The sequence below is a fragment of the Sorex fumeus genome, unplaced genomic scaffold (assembly GCF_029834395.1).
Source record: "Sorex fumeus unplaced genomic scaffold, SorFum_2.1 ptg000003l, whole genome shotgun sequence".
NCBI classification, from domain to species: domain Eukaryota; kingdom Metazoa; phylum Chordata; class Mammalia; order Eulipotyphla; family Soricidae; genus Sorex; species Sorex fumeus.
The window spans coordinates 40,191,921-40,209,484 of NW_026606060.1; the positions used below are offsets into that span (position 1 = coordinate 40,191,921).

General features: G+C 41.1%; 1 long non-coding RNA gene across 2 annotated transcripts in view; it reads right to left on the minus strand.

Moving 5' to 3' along the window:
• Nucleotides 1–842: 842 nt before the first annotated feature.
• The window catches only part of LOC130028865 (uncharacterized), a 52,019-nt gene continuing 35,297 nt past the window's right edge, over nt 843–17,564 (minus strand). Inside the window, exon 4 of one of the 2 annotated variants that reach the window (XR_008793234.1) lies at nt 843–1,126. This is a non-coding gene — a long non-coding RNA (uncharacterized LOC130028865). The remainder of the gene's footprint in view (nt 1,127–17,564) is intronic. The other variant, XR_008793233.1, reaches the window with a different exon arrangement.

A 17,564-nucleotide genomic window follows, 5' to 3' on the forward strand; every position in this document is an offset into this window, starting at 1 on the left:
CTGTCTGACTGTTTCATTGAGTTTATTGAACATCTTCATAACTTCATATCTTTCTCAGAGCGGTCCTTTAGATGAGTAGCACCTACTGAGGCTTCAGGACTTTTCATCTTTGTCCCCTCGTGGTGGGGATTTGCATTGCTTCTTCATGTTGGTGTGTAGGTATGGGAACTGAGATGTCACACTAGACTTCCTGGTATGAGTAAACTACATGAGCGTTGGACCGCCTAAAATCAGGCCACGCCCACTTCTATAAAAGCCACGCCCACTTCGGAAGAGGCCACACTCCCTGAGGCGCTTGCACAGAGAAAGCCAAGTCCTGGGTTCGAATACTGGCGGATTAACTGACCTGGGAGGGGAAGAAGTCATTTTTTTTGCATTCTTATCCTTCTCTTGCATCCTTGTAATATTTGTTGATAGTTCATTTATTTCAGGTCTTAAGCAAAGTCTTTAACATGCATTAGCTCATTTTTTTGGTTAGTTGAATATTTTAATTTTTAATGCCCTAGCAATTTTTAAATTGAGATATAGTTGCATATAACATTATATTTATTTCAGGTACATAACACAATGATTTGATCTTTATAGTATTTATTGTGAAATGATCAACACAATAATTGTATATAGCTATGCAAAGTTTTTCATATGATGAGAACTCTAAGGATTATTCTTACAGTAACCTCCTGTAGACTCTATAGTATTATTAACTATAGTGACCATAACTAGCTACTATTACAATGATCCTAGATGGTAGGTATCCTCAGTCCTGTTATACTAGGGAAGGCACTGAGGTTTGAAATGATTATGTTGTGAGTACCAGTGTTACATGGGTGTAAGGAATGAAACAATTGTTTTAATGCCAAAGACGAAGCACTAACCACAATATATCACACTAATGCTTTCTTCTTTCTTTATTCTTGACCATTTTTATCCCACTTTTATTAAACATTGATATTTTCATTAAGATAAAAACACATATTATAAGATCATGGTTAAGTATTCATTGCTTGAATAAAAATTCTTGGTTCACAGCTCTCCAAATTCTTGGGATTCCTTCAGTGTGGAGACTGCTGACGTTGTCTTTGTTGTGCCCATAAGGGTGATTTTGGACTCCACCTAAGAATGGAAACTGTCAGGGAAAGCAGCTGGTTACCAGAGGATTGGAACTTTCAGTCTCTCTTTCTGTCTCCTAGCAGGGGAGAGGAAATGGAGACTGAGTTCAAGAGATGGTGAGTTCACTAATCACACTCAGGAATGATGCCTCCAGAAGAGACAGAAGAAAAGGCTGAATTGCCAGGTCAGTAAATGAGCTGAGAGACTGGCATGCTGGGTAGAGTTTGGAACTCCTCATTCTTACCCCATAGCTTGCCCAAATCATTTCTTCATTTGGCTGTTCCTAAGTTATAACTTTCTATAATAAAAAGGTCTTCTGCTGAGTAAATGGGCTGAGTTCTATAAGCAGTTCTAGCAAATTAATAGAACCTTAGAGGCGTTTGTGAGAACCTCTGAAGTACAATCACTTGGTCAGAAAACTGACCTTGTTACTGGCGTCTGAAGTTTAAGGAGAAGAGGTTGTCAGAGCTGCCAAGCTGTAGCCAGTTGGTTAGAGGCACAGGTAACAAGTGTGTCTTGGCAATTGGAATCTAAACTAGTATCTAAGGAGATTGAGCCCTTGACAGGTGGAGTCTGAGGTTGTATCTATGTTTCTAGCATGAGAACTAGATTGAATCCTTGGACACCTTGCTATTGTCTAAAAATTGCTTGTTGGTATGGACAAATTTCCATAAAAACATGTGTTATAATTGGGAGCATAGCCCATTTAATTCTACAGAAAGTTCTTTTAGCTCAGCTTTATTACACCAAAGCCACCTAGACCCACACATATGCTTCCAAATATATGTACATATAAGCATTCTCCTGCTCTCCCACACTTTCTGTCCTTCTCACCTCCATCCAATGAGATAAAAAAAAGATTTCATATAGCAGCAGAGGAGTGTGTTACAAAAGGAGTTGAGACACAGACTCAATTTTGGTTGAAAAACAAAATGGAACTTGGGGCCTCAGAAAAAGAATTCGATGGCTGAGAAAGCCCACCTTGAAAGCATAGGGTTCTAGACTCATTTCCCAGTGCAGCCATAGGCATAAACACAATCCCAATGGCACTTCTGCCTGTGATTCCCACCACCACATGTGGTTTCAGGTGGTATGTGGGAGCATCTCAAAAAGGTGTGCAAATGTTGGCAAGTACTGCAATCCAACAGGCTTGAGCACCACCAGCCAGGAAGTGTGACCCCTGGAGACCACAAGTGTAGGCACTGCAGTGCTCCCCATGCATTATTACAGAATATGTGTGAGCACCCCAACTAAATTAGGAGCATCACAGCCTGGCATGACTGGGTCACCACCACCACAATATCAACAACGATAAATGGAGGGGAAGGCAGGGAAGAAATATTTTGGTGGGGGAGGACACTCAACACTGTTCAGGGTTTACTTCTGACTGTGCACTGGGATCACTCCTGGCAGTGTTTGAGAGATCATATGTGATTTTGGGATGAAACTCAACTAAGCTGAATGCAAGGAAAGAGTTCTACCCACTGTACACTCACTCTTGCTCTGCCCCCTTTTTTGGAGGGAGTGGCAGAGATTAAATTTTTTTCCAAGCCAACTTATTTGAGATACAAGATGTCTACACACAGGGAAATTTAATAAAAATAAACAAGAATGAATGAATCAGTGCTTCTAATTAAAAAAAGGAAATACTGCTTTTCCATAGAAGAGGAAAGCCTTAAGGATCAATGGTATGTGGAGGTGGTTGACAGAAACCAGACAGAAATCACTTTCTTCCTCACTGACAAGTATTTATCAAGCATCTCCAGGTGTTGGTCAGAAAATTAAATTTATTGGGATAAAGAGTTGCATACACTATTTGTTTTCCTCCACTATGAGAAAAGCTTATTTTTTCCCATAGTGATATCAATACAAGGTGAAGGCATTCAGACATTCAGAATTTATGCAATTAAAGGGAATGTAGACCCAAGAGAACCCTATGCTCATAGACAGGGGCATGAATTGTTTCAATAGACTCAAGGTTCATGCATTATGAGCACCTTCTATACACCTGGCACTGGAAGGGAAACATTCAGAGCCAACAGAAGGAACTGGAAACTCATGTGATGTGTGCAAGGAACTGGGAATGGGTGGAAAAGAAGGGTCCCTCTCCCAGTCTGAGCACCAGAAAGGCTTCTTGGTGGAGTAAAGTAGGCATCTCATGGGCTAGAATTGAGACAGTGAGGAAGAGAGAGGAAGAGGCTAGATCCAAAGAATCCTGACTGCTATATGGAAAGGGTCGGGGTGAGGGTGGGGAGGCAGGAAGGGGGCTTGGGCTTAATTTCTGACCATCAAAGTGTTCTTCGAATCCTTCAGCCTGGGGGTGTTCCGGTTGGGTTCAGGTTTCAGCAAACTCCATGTGCCAGAGTTCTCTCAAGATGAGTTTGCTGTGATTCCTCTTGTAGTTCTGAGAATTACAGTGCACTCAATATTCCAAGAAAACAGCCAATTCAAAGTGGAGCGGTGGAAAATTTATCGGAGCTGAGAGGCAAAGAATGCTGTAGATGGATGACTCAGCCTTTCAAAGAACTGGAGATGAAAGAGGAGTTCTCTGAATTTTCCTTTCAAGACCCAGAGCATCTCCACCCATTTAGCTCCTATTAAGCTAATGCTAATGGAGTCTAGAGAACTCTCTTCAACTTCTCTTATTCTCCCTCTTTTTCTTCTGTCACCAATATTTCTGTCTTCCCTAGGTCCTTTTCCTCTCCCACTTATGATCCTTTGACTCACAATATAAAGGTGTAGAACTAAAAGTCATCTCCATCTACTGAGTGTTCCAGCCAAGAGTTTTTTTTTGACTCTTTAGATCATTATCTATTGAATTCTAGTAGTAAAGAGTGCTGCTTTACAGGTGAAAAATGTGAGGCGCAGATGAATAAAAATCCAAAAGAATTCACATTGCTCCTAAAGAGCAATGGTAGGGGTCACCCTAAACTTTTCAAGGACACTTTTCTCTGTTTCAGACACTTGGTTTACAATGATTTCCAATTGGGCCAGGATGTTAAAAGCTCTTTGACATGACTAAAATCTTTGATTGCCTTCTCTCTGATCCTACAAACAAACCTAGCCCTCTGAGCTCCAGTGTCCAAGGTCCCAACCATTGTAGTACCTTATCTCTGGGTCTTGAAATAATTGAATTCCTTTATATGTTCCAAGTTATTGATCATCCTCTGGGAGCTTTTGATGTCAGTAAGCCATTCTTTCTAATTAAGGAACTGATCAATCAATGAGAAGGAAATCCCTTGGAAGCCTGGTACAGTCTGATCAGTCTCATCCTCATTGTGACATGCATTTTTCAGAGTTCCACCTTGCTTTGGGACTGTATTGCTCTGTGTCATAAAGCTGCTACCATATGTACCTGGAGTTTCAATTTCCAGAATTTGCCATCTTTCCTTCTGCTAAACTTGGCTTCTAACTAAGAGAATGTGAGGTCTACATATTACCAATGATCCTGTCAATGTCTCCATTTCTCTTATCCACGTAACATTGCTATCAAACTGTTATCTCAAAAAAAAATAAGAGTTTAGAATTTGGGACAGGAGAGATGACTCAGTGAACTGAGTGCCAGTTGTGCGTGCAGGAGTTTGGCTTGGGTTCATTTCTCAACATGTCATGGACACCACCAAGCACCTCCAAAAGTGCCCAAGAACAGAGGTCGGAGCACGCTCTCAACACTGCTACATATGCCTCCCCTCAAAAATGTTTAAATTTTATGCAAGGACTTTCCATAGGAAAAAAATGAAGTTCATCAACTGGGGATCCCATTTGTTCTATTATCAAGCACAGCGGGTAGGGCGTTCGCCTTACAAGCGGCCAACATGGCCGACCCGAGTTCGATTCCTCCGCCCCTCTCGGAGAGCCCAGAAAGCTACCGGGAGTATTCGATATGCCAAACACAGTAACAACAAAGTCTCCAATGGAGACGTTACTGGGCCCGCTCGAGCAAATCGACGATCAACGGGAGGGCCTTTACCTTATTATCAAGTACAATTCTTTAAACTTTTTGTCTTCCGAGTCTCATCATTACTTCTTGTTAATGATAACTGGTGTAAAGGTCACAAGTTATTTAATGCCTTTCAATCTCATCCAAAGGTATTTTCCAGCTGAAATTTTCCATGATCCTAAGTGTGTATCAATTTCATGTCAAGCAGGATCAGGAGGCTTGGTCAATATTATTTTTGCCACAGTTAAACAGTGGAAGGCAGATCTAACTTAAACTAATAAACTGTATTCTTCACGATGGGAGAATAAGTAAAAGTATGATTTTGAGTTTGCTAAATATTCATTTTTGCTAAAATTATTAACCTCTTCTGCTCTTTAGCAAGAACTTAATATAAATGCATAGCTTCACGTTAAGATATTTGGAATCTTTTGGTGTCTTGCAATGACTTTCAACAAATTTGCTTTCCAATTCAATCTCCATTCTTGAAAGGTCCTTTAAAAGATTCAAATTTTTCATTTCATTATTATCATCCTTGGGAATCACACCCAGTAGTGCTTGGGGAGTGCAGGGATTGAATCCCAGGCTCCTGCATGCAAAGTACATGCTCAGCCACCTCTCTGATTCCTGATCCTGCAAATATTCTTGATGCTCTTTGATGCTTTTTCTTACTGTTTTCTGATTGCACCAATATTTCCATATTCCCGGAATCACTATTTTCTATAATTGGAAATGTCCATCAAATATTTCAATTTTTGAAAGTAGCTGACACCAATAAAGAATTTGCTGTTCCTTTGATATAAGTCACTGTCCTCCCGTTGTTCATCGATTTTGCTCAAGCGGGCCCAGTAACGTCTCCATTGGAGACTTTGTTGTTTCTGAGTTTGGCATATCGAATACATCATGGGTAGCTTGCCAGCTAGCGAGATACTCTGGGTAGCTTCCCAGGCTCTACGAGAGGGGCGGAGGAATCGAACTTGGGTCGGCCATCTTGGCTGCGTGCAAGGCAAACACCCTACCGCTGTGCTATCGCTCCAGCCCTTGATATAAGTAACAATGCCAAATTAAGAAATTGCATGTTTTTAATCACCTAATTATAATAAAAATTAAGTTGCAATTAAGTTGTGGTGATTACAACATATTCCATATAAGTAGTTATTGTTTCTAAAGATCAAGAGTAAAAACAATAATCAAAAAAATTTTGGAGGATGAAGGGGGCAGGAGGGAAACTGGGGACATTGGTGGCAGGAAATGTGCAGCGGTGAAGGGATGTGTGTTGGAACATTGTATAACTAAAACTCAGTCATGAACAACATTGTAACTGTAAATCCCACAGTGATCCAATATTTTTAAAAGATGTTTTACATAAGGACAAATTGGGGAAAATTTTTGGAATGGGTGAATAATTCAAAATAAAAATAAAATTTCAAAAGAATTATATGCACATTTTCGTTCACAAGTTATCTCTTGCTATTACCACAGTTTGATGTAAAAGTACTTGATGTGGTTGAAACATTCAGTTTAGGCAAATTATATCATTCTAAAACCATAGGTGTCATGAAAATTGTGATTTCCTTCCACAGCTCATTGAAATGGAGATGGGGTGGAATGGAGTAAAGGGTTTTATTTTCTAATGAGACAAAATGAGGTTCATTTGAACTGGTGCATGAACTCAAATGAAGGGAAAATTCAGTGCCTCATTTTACATTCTTTGAAAGTCTCTGAGTAGCTGGGCAGAGCAAAACTACATCCATGACCAAAAATGGGATACAGAATTCATGAAAAAAAAAAAATAACTAGTTTCAACATTCATGGAATGGCTGTATTACCTCTATTACACAATATAAAAGGGGGTATGACTAAACTCAGAAACACATTTCCATATTTTTTATCAACTTGGTTTCTTTGATACAAGCATAAGAAATCACTTGAACCACCACAGAGCACATTTCATAATCCTATTACACAGGACTTGCGTGACAGCAATAGCAAAAATATCCAAAAAAACCTATATTCAAATGTTAATGAAAATAACTGCAACAAAACATTTGCAATATATTTACCAATGAAAATATATAGTCTAGAGAATTATGATGGATGATACTATGTAACAATATAACAGTTCAGTTCCTAATGTTTTGAATTTAAAAATATTTTGTGTTCATAAAATAACCTCATAAAACAGTAATAGGAGAAAATGAATTGTACATGGTAGATTATGTGAGATTCAAAATAGTAAAATCAATAAAATTTTCTAGATATTTAATTTACATAAAATTATTTTTTGTTTTTGTATGTTTAACCCTCCATCTTTTTAAAAATTTTATTCTATTTTTATAAAGTTCTTCACAATATTTGATTACATTTAATATTCAAGCACCAATACCACCACCATTATATTTCCTCCCCGCCCCGACCAGGGCTCCGGCAGCCAAAGACCTCCAGGACCAGCCACCACCATGCTGAGACCACTCTCCGCACACATGAAGGTACTGGCAGAGGGACAAAGTCACGCGGGTTCCGGGGCCGAGATCTCCAAGTCTATTCGGATTTGGGCCAAGCATCCTCCACCCAGATCCTCCAAATTCCAGTAGGCGGGGGTCACACCCAGCAACTGGCCCCCTGGCGCCATGTAATCCCATCAACGGCCAAGACTCAGAGACAATAAAAACCAGCTCCCGGAAGAAGAACAGTGCAGTCTCCTGCCCCCGCGCCTGACTGTCTTCGCCGCCTGGGCCCCTTGGAGGGGAGCAGGTTGAGCTTTCCTCCCCTCCCCGACCAGGGCTCCGGCAGCCAAAGACCTCCAGGACCAGCCACCACCATGCTGAGACCACTCTCCGCACACATGAAGGTACTGGCAGAGGGACAAAGTCACGCGGGTTCCGGGGCCGAGATCTCCAAGTCTATTCGGATTTGGGCCGAGCATCCTCCACCCAGATCCTCCAAATTCCAGTAGGCGGGGGTCACACCCAGCAACTGGCCCCCTGGCGCCGTGTAATCCCATCAACGGCCAAGACTCAGAGACTATAAAAACCAGCTCCCGGAAGAAGAACAGTGCAGTCTCCTGCCCCCGCGCCTGACTGTCTTCGCCGCCTGGGCCCCTTGGAGGGGAGCAGGTTGAGCTTTCCTCCCCTCCCCGACCAGGGCTCCGGCAGCCAAAGACCTCCAGGACCAGCCACCACCATGCTGAGACCACTCTCCGCACACATGAAGGTACTGGTAGAGGGACAAAATCATGTGGGTTCCGGGGCCGAGATCTCCAAGCCTACTCGGATTTGGGCCGAGCATCTTCCACCCAGATCCTCCAAATTCCAGTAGGCAGGGGTCACACTCAGCAACTGGCCCCCTGGCGCCGTGTAATCCTATCAACAGCCAAGACTCAGAGACTATAAAATCCAGCTCCCGGACATCCTATTATGACATATTATTATGTCATTCCTACTTTGGACAAACTGGCAGGCTACCGAATGTAGCCTGCCCACACAGCAGAGTCTGGCAAACTCCCTGTGGCGTACCCTATATGCCAAATACCAGTAACAATGATGGGTCTCATTCTCCTAAAGAGCCTTGAATATAATCTCAGGGCTAGGATGAAGGAGACGTTACTGGGGCCTGCTCGAGGCAATCGACGATTAACAGGATGATTTGTGATTTGTGATATTTCGAATGTTTCCATCCCGAAGCCCAACCCCTACCCCCAAAACACAACTGAAATAATTTAATTTGTATTGCTTGTAATGAATAATCTGCTAAAATTGATCCAAAAAAATGTTTCTTAGAGGAAATTGTGTGAAGATTGTTGCATTTCACCCAGGAGTCATTAAACCCTTCTATAAGAGATTAGTAACATGTTATTAAAGGTGGAGTCTTGTGTGCTTATATATATATATATATATGTATAAATATATTTCCCTCTAAGATTGGTTGCCTTCTACATCAAATGTGGAGTACTACTCTTGGTATATATTAGTGGTGTAAAGTATGAGATGTCATGTGTTGACCCTCCATCTTCTGTTAGTGATTCTCAGACTTAAATTTTCAGCACAGTAAAACTTCCCAAAGTGAGAGCACTACAATAGAGTTGCCAAACTATTCAATTTGCCAATCACAACAATAACAAAACGCTCCCATTTCCATCATTTCAGAAAGGAAAATATATTTCAACACAAAAAAATTTAAAGGAAGTTCATACTTTCAAAACAAAAGAAAACTCTTCCCTTGAAATACCATAGATGATTTTAAAGAATGAATTTATAGATTTATATAAATGCAAAAGCATTTGCAACACTAAATTTCATTTTTGTAGTGCAAGAATATTTTCTTGAATTTTTAGTTTTATGGCATCATGTATATTTGTATTTTCTTTTATTTAAAAATTCTTTAATTAATTTTTAAATAGATGTAACATGGGTTTATAAGAGTGTAAATGTTTATAACCTTAGGGGTACAAAATACCATACTACACCCACCTTCAAAATGCTAATATCCACTCAACCCATTTGACTCCTTTAGTCCACACCCCCTTGGTGGTCTCCATTATGAGTCTAAGGGTTTGTTTTCATAAGATTTTGCTCACTCCTTTTCCTCGTTTCCTTATATGCCACCTGTAAGAGAGTATAGCTAGTTAAGTTTTCTTCTTTTGACTTATTTCCCATGTTAGAATATACTTCAGTTATACCTGTGCTGTTAAAATAAGGCAAGATTTCTTCTTTTCTAACAAGTAATGATCCATTATGTGTATATATCACTTATTTATCCTGTCATTTGTTCTGAGGCAATCAGGTTGTTTCCAGATCTTAGCTATTGTAAAAAATGATGCAAAGAACTTAGGTGTGCATATATCTTTTTGAATTAGTATTCTTGTGTTCGGATAGATGCTTTGGAGTAAAAATATTGGGCTACATGGTAATTCTGCTTTTGTTTTTTGGATTGGTTTGGTTTGGGGGACACACCCAGCATCAGGCTCTGCACTCAGGCTCTGCACCTTGGCAGTGCTCAAGGCATCATATGGGTTGCCAGGGATTGAACCCTTGTCAGCCACATGCATGGCAAATGCCCTACCTGCTGTACTATCATTCCAAACCCCTAATTTTTATTTCTTGAGAAATAATCATACATTTTCAGAGGCTAGGACAGTTCACATTCCAACCAGCATTGAATAGGGGTTCATTTTTCTCTATATACTTGGCAGTACTTGTCTGGACTTTGACATAGCCATTTTCACTCGTGTGAGGTGGTATCTTGTCCTTCTGATTGCACTTTGCTGACAGTAGATGTAGCTTGGTGTAGTTGGCCTCAATTTACTTGCATGTGAGACCCTGGGTTCAATCAACAGCATTGCAAAAACTAGTCTTTTCTTTCATTTTTCTGATACCAGTGTTGATGAGCATTTTTTTCCTGGGACTCTTGGCCATTTGCATGGAGAGCTGTTACATTCCTTTCCCATTTTTAATGGAGGTTGGTTTGGGGTTTTGTTTTTAGACTTTTGTGAAATATATATATATATATATATACATACATATATATCATATTAACCTTCTGTCAGATAAGTACTGTGTGAATATATTCTCCCATTCATAAGGATATTATTTTATTTTTATGATAGTATCTTCCATAGTGCAAAAGCTTTTTAGCTTTATGTAACACCATTTTGGTTATTTCAGATTGTTTTTGGAGGGCAGGATTCTATTTCTACTTTATTTTTTAATTTTATTTTAGTCACTGTGATTTATAAAACTGTCAAAGAAGGGATTCTATGCATATTTTAGGTTTTGATTCTTTGACCATTAGAATAGAATTCCTGAACATATTACAGACATCATTATAAAGAAGTATTTTGCTTATATAGACTTCAATGCAGTAGGGCGTTTGCCTTGCACGCAGCTGGCCTGGCTGAGCCGGGTTTGATTCCTCCACCCCTCTCAGAGAGCCCAGCAAGCTACCGAGAGTATCTCGCCCGCACAGCAAAGCCTGGCAAGCTACCTGTGATGTATTCAATATGCCAAACATAGTAACAACAATTCTTACAGTGGAGACGTTACTGGACCCACTCGAGCAAATTGATGAACAACGGGAGGACAGTGACAGTGCAGTGCAAACTTCAATGCATTTTATTGATTCAGATTTAATGTTTTGGGGATTGTTTTTCAGTTTAGTTTGTTTGTTTGTTTGTTTTTAGATCACACTTAGCTGTGCTCAGGATTTACTTCTGGCTCTGTGCTCAGGGATCACTCTTGACAGTACTAAGAGGACCATTTGTGGTGTCAGGGATCAAACCTAGTTTTGCTGTGTGCAGTATAAGAGTGCAGTGTAAGTACCTTTCCCACTGTACTATCTCTCTGGTCATTCTGATGTAACATTTAAGTTCACAATCAATTTTGAGTAAACATGTTCTTTTTTCATATACTTATCCAATTTTCTCAACACCATTTGGTGCGCGGGGTGTGGTGGTGGGAAGTGGACAGGAACTATTCCCTGAGATGCTCAGGGATTATTCCTGGATCTGCACTCAGGAATCATTCCTGGAGGATGATTACAGAGGACTACATAAGATGCCAAGAATAAAACTCAGGTCGTCTGTGTGCAAGGCAAGTGCCCTACTTGCTGTACTATCTCTCTGAACTCTCAACACCATGTTTTGAAGAAATTTTGCTTTCTTCGTTTTGTACTCATGACTCCTGTGTTGTGAATTAACTGTCTATGTATCTGAGAATTGATATCTGTGCTCACAGTTTTCTGACATTGGCCCCTGTGACTGTCACTGTCATCACAGAGAGGTTCTTGTTGCCTGTTAGTGAATATTGAGACTGAAGATAAATCAGTCAAACTCAAAGCAATGCATTTTTTAGTGGCAAAAACTCATCAGGACAACAGAAAAACTCACAGTAATAGTGGGAAGAGACTCCTAGGTGAGATCCAGTAAGAGAAACTGCCCTCCTCTTTCTGTACTTCTCTATCCAAAGAGATGGACAAGCAAGGATCTCTCTCTGAGCCCTACCTGCTGTACTATCTCTCTGATTGCCAGACAGGAAGAATGTCACACTTCTGTGCTATAAATTTGTACTGCCAGATCTGATCTTTTAACAGCCCACTTTTTAGGCCCTTCTTTCTCCTTTTCACCCTATTCTAGCCCCTGTCTCATTTTTATTTTATTTTTTAATATTTTTTAATAACTATAACTTTTCAGTATAAAGTGCAGAATGTGATACCTCCCATCATTTCCTCCACTCATAAAATTGCTTTGGTTATTTGAGGAGTTCCATATAAATTTTATTTATTTTTATAAGGGTTATATCTAACAGTGTTGGGGACTTGGGGCCCCTAAGTCTCAAGCTCCCTCATGAGTTATCTCCCCAGCCCTCAAATTGGAATTTCTAAGGTGTTGAATTTTAATTTCTTCGTGTATTCTAGGTAGCAGTCTTTTTTCCATGTATGGGATTTGCAAATATTTCTCACAGTCTTTAGCTTGTCTGTTCATCCTCAGGAGAGTTCTTTGCAGAGCAAAACTTTGAAGATTTATGTGAAATTTTCCATTTTTTTTAATGGATCATTCTCTTGCTGTCACAGATAGCAGTTTTCCATCAAGTCCTATATCTTGACAAAGACTTTCTTTTGCGTTATCTCCTTTTTCTGCTTGTTTGTTTGGGGGTCACTCCCAGGAGTGCTCAGGACTCACTTGTGTCTCTGTGATCAGGCATCACTCCTGGCAGTGTTTCATCTCCTAATTTGGAATTTAAATTTATGATCCGTTTGAGCTCATTTATGTGTAAGTTATGAAATATAAATTAGTGTTTACTTTTGCCAGTGAATATTAAACAAGCCAAGAATATTTGTAAAACAGAGATTTTAATGGGTATAAATTCTTCCCTGGACAAAGAATAAATTAAGATGTGGTAGTGGTGGTGGCGAGGGGGAACCTTTGGATAATTATTTTTAAACGGTAGATTCTACTTATGAGTTAAAATAAATGTAACTACAAAGGCAGCCTGTTGATGACTACGAAGGAGGAAGTGACTAGAGATTTCTGAAAGGAAGCACTACTGACGTGAATGAATATCCAGGAGACGCCAAAAGGATGGGGAGCTAAGGTAGAGCAGAAGGATATGAAAGGGTTAAGGAAGGTGGTCTGGTGTAAAGAGGGTCACCTGTGAAAGCTGAGGTCATAGAATGACGACAGCAAGAGTGGGGTGGGGAGGAAACGCATAGGTCAGGGGCTCAAGTATTCCTCGAACGAGCAAGATTTAGAACAAGCTAAGGAAATGACAGGTCTAAGGTGGGAGAAGAGGCAAGAGGAAGCAATTTCAGGAGGAGAGAAATGCTTTACATTCAGCAACAGGAGCCAAATGGATGACTTTTCTACTCTTAGCCCTTTTTTTTTTTTTAAATGTTGAGTACTGCTATTTAATCAGCCACTGATTAGCTGATTGAATTGGGCATGAACTTCACCTTATTTTTTTTCAATTATTATAATTTCATTTACTGAATCACCATGAGGGTAGTTACAAAGCTTTCGGGTTTAAGTCTTGGTCATACAATGAAACACCCGTACCTTCAGCAGTGCCAATTCTCCACCAACCCAAATCCCCAGTATACCCCCATCCCACACCCTCCCCCTACCTGTGGAGCAGATGGTTTCCACATTACTCTCTCTCTCTACTTTGACTATATTCAATATTTTGACACCAGATCCAACATTATTATTTGGGATTTTACCCCAACACTCAGATCTGATGAAAAGGCAACAGTAGACAATTTTTCTATTGCTGGTTATGAATAACATATGATGTCACATGGCTGCAGTAGTGGCCATGTGATTTTGAAATTATGAAATTTTGACACTTAAATCTGGAGGGATTTCTGCCAAAACCTGCTGGGTTCTGAGATTTGTTCCTGAGTCTCTAGGATCATGGCCGTTAAGCAGCTTGATCAGGAGTCAGAAAGGCCATTCATGGGCTGTGACTCGGGGTCTCACTGGGACGGGGAGGAAAGGGCCGGCTCCACCCCCAACCCTTGAGGCCCCACGTGTTTTTTCACTGAGGGCCCAAATCTGACTACCCAATGGCCTCTGGAAGATGGTGGCCATCGAGCTGCCAAGGGGGAGCAGGTGGAGGGACAGCACCCTTTCCCCCCTGGAGTGGCCTGGCGACAGTAATCTACTGCGTGGTCCAGACACTTTTCTGCCAAAAACCGCTAGGTTTTGAGATTTATTTCTGAGTCTCTGGGATCATAGCCATTAAGCAGCTTGATCAGGAGCCAGAGAGGCTGTTCATGGGCGGTGACTTGTGATCTCGTTGGGACAGGGAGGAAAGGGCCGGCTCCTCCCCCATCTCGTCACTGTGTGCTCAAACCTGACTGTCCAGTGGACTTAGAGGATGACGGCCACTGGGCCGCCAGGGGGAACAGGCCAAGGCATGAAACCTATTCCTACCTGGAGTGGCCCGGCGCCGGTAATCTATGGCAGGGGCCGGACGCATTTCTGCCAAAAGCCACTGGGTTTCGAGATTTGTTTCTGAGTCTCTGGGATCGTGACCGTTAAGCAGTTTGATCAGGAACCAGAGAGGCCATGCCTCCAATTATATAGCTGAGCTGGAGATGGTTTATGGGTATGGCTCCCACATACCTAATTTTTGGCCGTTTACTTTCTTGGTAAACTTTGCCCCAAGTTATTGGGGTCTGGCGAAAGGCACAGCAGCAATTTTGGGATATCTGGAAGTCTGAAGGCACCATCAGGCTACTGATGCACTCACCTCACAGGTACAGACTGACCTGCTGGCAGCACCATACTCCTCATCTTAGCCTTAAGGTACAAGAGACATGGGAAAGAAAAATCAAAACAAAACTCTATGCTGCCTTTGATGAGACCAATAGGGGAAGAAATGTCCCTCGGAAACTTCTGATCTTCATTATGGTCAAGAGTGAAGGGAATCTTTGGACAAAACAATGCATTAATTGCATATAAGGTGGAAGGTGAGGGGGGCAAGTTTAAACTGCAGAAATGCTATCAGTAAGGAAAAGACCATGAGTTCCATAGGAGAACAGAGATAGAATCAGGCTTGGACATCATGTAATTCTGAAAGATGTGCTATCATTAAATTGGGCCTGGAAATTAAGAGGAAAAGTCTGGCAGGGGTGGGGAGCAGATTAGGGGTGGGCACTGGATGAGAGGTGAGCACCAGAAGAAAAGAGAGTGAATAAATGTTCAAGCACTAAATGAGATGCCTATGTAAAAGGACTGTTTTGAAAACTACACCTTTTTTTTTCTTAAATTTTTATTAGTGAAACACCATGAGGTACAGTTGTAGACTTACAAATTTTTGTGCTTGGGTTTCAGTTATACAATGATCAAATACCCATTCCTCCACCAGTGCCCATTCTCCACCACCACCAGTCCCAGTATCACTCCCACCCTCCTTCCCCCATCCCACCCTACCACTGTGGCAGGGCAATCCCTTTTGTTATCTCCTTTTGAGTGCTGTGGTTTTCAAAAGAGACATTGAGTGGCAATCTTGTTCAGACTATAGTCTACTCTCATCACGCATTTCCCATCCTGAGAGGAACCTCCCATTACCCTTTATTTGGTGCTCCCTTCTCTATCTGAGCTGCCTTTTCCCCTAGTGTGCGCGACTGTCCTCAAAGCCATGGAGTAATCCTCCGGCTAGTCTTGGGTGTTAGTCTCCTATTTTGTTACTTTATGTTACCCAGATGAATGCAATCTTTCTATGTCTATCCCTCTCTTTCTGACTCATTTCACTTAGCATGATACTTTCCATGTAATACCACTTGTATGTAAATTTCATGACTTCATCCTTTCTGACAGCTACATAAAAACTACACCTTTTTTGTTTGTTTGTTTTGTTTTATTAGTGAAACACCATGAGGTACAGTTGTAGACTTACAAGTTGTTGTGCTTGGGTTTCAGTTATACAATGATTGAGTACCCATCCCAGCACCAGTGCCCATTCTCCACCCCCACCAATCCCAGTATCCCTCCCAACCCCATCCCCCATCCCACCCTGCCTGTGTGGCAGAGCACTCCCTTTTGTTCTATCTCTCCCTTTGGGTGCTGTGGTCTGCATAAGAGACATTGGGTGGCAATCATGTTCGGTCCATAGACTACTTTCAGCAGGCATCTCTCATCCTGGGCAGATCTTCCCAGCACCCATTATTTGGTGCTCCCTTCTCTATCTGAGCTGCCTTTACCCCTAGAGTGTGCGACTGGCCTCTAAGGCATGGAAAAACTACACCTTTTGATCTGAGATACAGTACAGTGTTTTAGGAGCTTGCCTTGTATGTGACATACCCCTGTTCAATCCCAGACATTAAATACGGTGGTCCAAGCCCCGCCAGAAGTAATTCTTAAACAGAGTCAGGAATAAGCCCTGAATATTGCCAGGGATGGTCCTAAATATTTTTGGGCCCCCAATTTTTAAATAAACAGAATAAAATAAAAATTAGAGTCTTGAAAAAGCTACAAGTGACCAGATGTATTTACATCACACAAAGCAAGTAAATACATGTGATCCCAGTTATCTAGAAATTAGTATTTTAGAGTTTCCATTGGCCTAAATAGAAGAATTTATAAATAATCAAAGAAGATTAATGTATGCATCACACACATACAAACACAAAAAGTGTTCAAAGGTACAAAATGAAATACAAACTAAGGCCCAGGTTAATACATCTCACTGAGTTCAATACATCTCACTGATTCCTGCCTTTCTCCTTTGTTCCACTTCCATGTTCCATCATGTTTTGACAGGTGAGGTTGTTCAGGCTATTAGAGCCAACAAAAATATAAGGATGCCACCTTTGCCTCCTTATACAGTACAAAGACAACTCCCTTTCCTTATTGCAACAAAGCAGACCAAACACACACTCTATCAGCTACCCTTCACTGAACAGAATGATGAATGATGTTGGCACAACTGTTTTGCTCGCAGGGAGGGAATTTGTGTGCAGACAGTAGGTCACCTGCCCTCACAGCTCAGGACCAGCTCTCCACCCAAAGCCCTGTGTGTGTCAGCCTTAGACTACTTCAAACTGTAGCCAGCACAAACATGTCCCAGCAAGAGGGACAGCGATTGTATTTGCACATACAATTGGTTTAAGCACAGGCTTTGTTTGATCCTTTTTTGAAAAGAAAGCTTTATTATTACATTATACACAAAGGAATTTAGCCTTTAACCTGCTGTTTTCCTACTCTCAGTAAAATAAATCCTCCTTTTCCCACAAGAGGCGAGGTCTGATGGAAATTTCTTCTCTCCTTCATTCTTTGGGGGTGAGGTCGTTTACTAAAACTCCTTTGGACCATGATTTATATTGACTGTCGTAGGGGTCTTTGGTAACATGAAGGGAAGGAAGAGAAACTCCTATGACATGAATGCAGCCAAACACAAGATGTTATGTGATTAATATGTGAGACAGGTTTCTCTTTCAGCAAGATACTTACCTAAATGCTTCACACTGGAGCCACAGGAGGTCAGTCATTTTTCTTTAAATCTCTCGAATGAGCAGAATG